At 31.8% G+C, this 4,361-nt stretch overlaps 1 pseudogene; it reads left to right on the top strand.

Annotated features, from left to right (window-relative positions):
- The first annotated feature begins 3,977 nt into the window (after positions 1-3,977).
- On the top strand, positions 3,978-4,096 carry LOC111743951 (annotated as a pseudogene).
- Positions 4,097-4,361: the final 265 nt, after the last annotated feature.

The raw sequence follows: 4,361 nt of genomic DNA, 5'->3' as shown, positions 1-4,361 counted from the left end.
TATGTTTGAAAATATCTTTCCTAAAAATAAAAATATAAATGTTTATATGAATTTACAGGTAACAGAATAATTAAAGGTTAGTCACAGAAACTAGAGTATCTTTTTCTATCTCTAATTTTGAGGTTGCTGTTAAAAAGGATAAATATCCTTTGCCCTAAACAACAAAACTCTCACTGGAAGTATGTTGGGCTAGTAAACTTACTATGACAATTCTTACGTTGATCTAAAGTGGCATGTAAGTCTGGTATTTTCTATTTCTTTTTTTCTATGCAGAAAATAAATATTTCCAGATTATGAATATTTAAATTTAAGAAGTTATTACAAATTTTACAGCTGGCACATAATTTGACAAACTGGGACATTAGAAAGCTGATATAAAATGATACTTTTTCCATTTCCCATAATAGCTATCTTCTCTCTTTTGAAATCTAGAGAGTAATATGAATGCAGCTTCTTAGAAAAAAGAGAAAATATACCCCATGAACAAGGCCGGACAACTCACTTCATATTCTTCCCTCAGTTACCACACTTCTCATCTAGACAAGAAAAACTTTGAAAAATGTCTGATTCTATTAGTTTTATCATTTTGTATTGTGCTGGCTACTCAGAAAACAAGAGACAAACTGCATGTTTGCCTTTTAATCTTACCCTTACACATAATTTTCCTATTCATTTTTTCAACAAATAATTATTGAGTACATTTTATGTGCTAAGCCCAGATATAGCCGTTCATCTCCAGGATGTTACTCTGATTTTCCTTTTTGTCCTTAGTCCTTGAAACACTGATATATATTTTTACATATTCTCAAAATGTCCATATTTGTTATCAATTATACCAAGTTATTTGTGGAGCAACGTTGAGTAAAAATAATATAAAGATGGCTTGATTAGTGTCTGGATGGAGCACAATTGACAGATATTCTAAAAGACATGTATATAGATATATAGATAGCCAGTGGATAGTATGCAGAGTCCTACGTGATTATGTGATCTCGGCATACTCATAAACTACATAACTGCATATGCTATTCTCATAGATCAGAGTCTATCAGTTGAGCAACAGATTACATTCTTCTATGGGAACAAAACCACCCAGGCCAAACTACTCACAGAAAGAATTCCAACACGACAAGCTCAGTTTCCTAAAGTAGGAAAATAAGACTTAAATGTACACTAGAAATTGCATTTAATAGAGCTAAATAGAGCTACAGTAAAGAATTAAAGTAAAAACTCAATGACTCAGAAACTTGCATTAAAAAAAGTCATCTTAGAAGGAGGAAAGTGTATGTAGAATAAGTTTATTTCATGCAAAATGTATTTGTTATAGAACTGAAAATCAAAGTATAGTAAAGAGGTAAGTTCTTCAGTCCACCTCTCTAAAAGGATAGTCCTCAAAGGTAACATTCCCCGAAGAATATATTGGCTGATAATATTTTCCAGGTGATTTAGAGTTATTAAATGGTGGAGTCATATAATCTTTGAACATATTTTAGTCCAAATTTCTAAACTTTCTTATACCATGGAGACCTATGTAAGAACTAGGAAAATTAGGTTAGGCCACAGGTGTCCAGTATCTAGAAGTTTTTCTATTGTGAAATGTGTCCTACGGACAAATATTCAAAAGAGATCAGACTGTGAGTCCCTGACAGACTGTCACTCTATCAGTGCATTCCGTCTCTGTAAATAGAGTCTGTGATATTTTAACTAAAATTTGCCAGAAAAGCTGTTTAAATGTGGAAGTTTATCACTTTACCTCCCTTCAACTAATCCCTGTTAAAATATTATAAATAACACAGAGCTTAGAGTTGCAAAACAGAGACCAAACAAGACTTAACTTAAATTCTTTTTGTAAAAGATTCAAATAAAACCTTACAACTGATTACTAAACCAACCCACTTTGATCCTCATAAGTTATCTATATAGTCCTCATTCCTCTTATCTTTAAAAATTAGGGAAGAAAAAAATATTGTGTTTTAAGCAGATTATTTTATAGGATTTCCTAAAAAATATATATATATTTTTTATATATATAATTTCATGGTATTTTTGTAAGTCACTCTTATTCCAAGGAGAAGGAGTTTGATTTGATCCAATTCTACAAACCTGCTGTGCCTTCTTATTGCTGGAATATGCAGTGGTTACTTGAAAATCTCCTCAAAAAACTCTAGACTCTCCTTTATGAAGACAATGAATGAACAGGGTTTTATACACGGACAATGACAGAGAGACAGGGTGCCACTTTGAAGTTCAAATAATTTGACAACAAGTTTTGGAATTCCTAAAAAATAATGAAAAGGATCTTTGCCGAATTTTTATTTTGTTTTTGTTCTGTCTTCATTTCTCATAGGCGGGTTCAGGCAGGAAGTACAGCCTGAACAGCTCAGCCGGATCTGGAGGGATTAGTTACAGCAAAGAAGGCTGCTGTGCGACTCCAAGTCATTTTTTTTTAGTAATTCTAAAGGAAAAAAATTACATACACATAGACATGCCAAATCTTACCTTTATGATAAGTATGTCTGGTCAAACTTTTTAGTATGATAACATCTAAAAATCCTTTATACCGATTGGATTGATTTTTTTCTAGAGTAGTCTTGTATTGGACTTTAAATAAAGAGATGGGTTTTCTTATTACTGAATAAAATGTGATTTTTGTCATAATATTAGATAAAATATTTAGTTTGGCATGGGCTTTGTGTTTCTTCAACATGGCATCATGAGTGGTTTTTAGTGGCAAGCAATGGTAAGGACAGAAGATAAAAATTAAACAACCAAAGTGAGAAAGCCTTCCTATCAATTCTAAGATCAACTAGGGAAATGTTAAAGGTGAGATAAGGATCTAAATTTTCCACAGTGCTTTGGAACTAAACTATGTGGAAAATAAAAAAGATCAATTTTCAAAAATATGATTTCCTAGGTAAAATTATTCCAAATTAGGAAAGCAAAACTTATCTTTTGAAATATACTGCAAGCAAAAATTTATTCTAAAACATTATTGAGGATATATTTCTGTTACGCCTAAAATTGCATCACTTATTAAAGTTTAGCATTTTACCTGCTTCACTCCAACCAGTTCCCAAAACTCGGAACAATCACGAGGCAAATGGACTAACAAGTAAAAAGTTAACTCCCTACATTGTAATTCCGGTCCCTGTTGCATTATGTTCTCATTGTGTTTGTTTGGAAATATTCTCTGACTATGAACTGACAGGTTTATATGATTGTAAAAATGAAACAAATACATTGTAATTTTTCCCAAATTTTGATCCCAGAACCACTGCACAAATACAATAGCGTCAGTGGTGCAAAGAACGCCTATACTTGAGATAGCAGCTTGATGTACCCAGAAAACATTGCACATGTTATTCCATGCCCCACAAGGGAAATAGTACCAAAAAATCCTTAAAACAATGTTTTTCACCACACAAAAATCCCACTGTTAATAGAGGTTGGAGTAGCTCAACAGAACTGAACATATTTGTTTTTTATTATTTTGCAAAACATCATTTCTCTTTCTTCCTCATTATCCATTTAGCCATAGATAATGATTATCTGTTATTAACAATTAGAAAACTCATTTGACCTTTTTTTTCATTAAAGAGCTCTTTTATTATTGTGATATTAAAGCTCAAATATTCCACTTATTCAGATTCATTACTAAAAAGGAGCTGATAAATTTTAACATTCCAAGAATTTCCATGATTTTGTTCGAAACTGTGGCTTGTGTTTTGCTTGAGCTACAATTTCACTTAATACATAAAATTAAGGCAAATTCAGGTAGGAAATTAAAGAATTAAAATACTTATTTGAAATTAAAATCATGTTATTTCACCAATTTGTTAGTTGCTTTTCTACAGATGTTGAACAGTATTCAGTATGTAGCATTACATAGCAGGCTAAGAAAGACATTTATTAGCAATTACCCTGCTATTTAGTTTGAAAGTGATTTTAGAAAAAATAATTATCAAGATAATTGTCTCATCTATGGCCATGCTACCCTGAACGTGCCCGATCTCATCTGATCTCGGAAGCTAAGCAGGGTCGGGCGTGGTTAGCACTTGGATGGGAGACCACCTAGGAAGACCAGATGTTGTAGGCATTAAAACAAACAAATAAATAATGTTAAAAAAAATCCCCCCAAAAAGATAATTGTCTCAATATATACCTTGTTTGTATGTGTGGAAACACACGATCTCATTTATTTGTTTCTGTTAGATAAATGGACAAGCTAAAAGTTTGCTAAAATCTATTTTCTAACTTTATTTAAAATGAAAATACAAATCAAAAAACTATAGTTAAAAATAAATCGGATCAAAAGTAGTTCTAAGGTCAAGTATATAGTGTGTCTTTTCACTTTTCCTCTC

Source organism: Pteropus vampyrus, unplaced genomic scaffold (genome assembly GCF_000151845.1).
Source record: "Pteropus vampyrus isolate Shadow unplaced genomic scaffold, Pvam_2.0 Scaffold5, whole genome shotgun sequence".
Taxonomy (NCBI): Eukaryota; Metazoa; Chordata; class Mammalia; order Chiroptera; family Pteropodidae; genus Pteropus; species Pteropus vampyrus.
The sequence above is the reverse complement of the archived record's forward strand: the minus strand, read 5'-3'. Positions and strand labels throughout refer to the sequence as shown.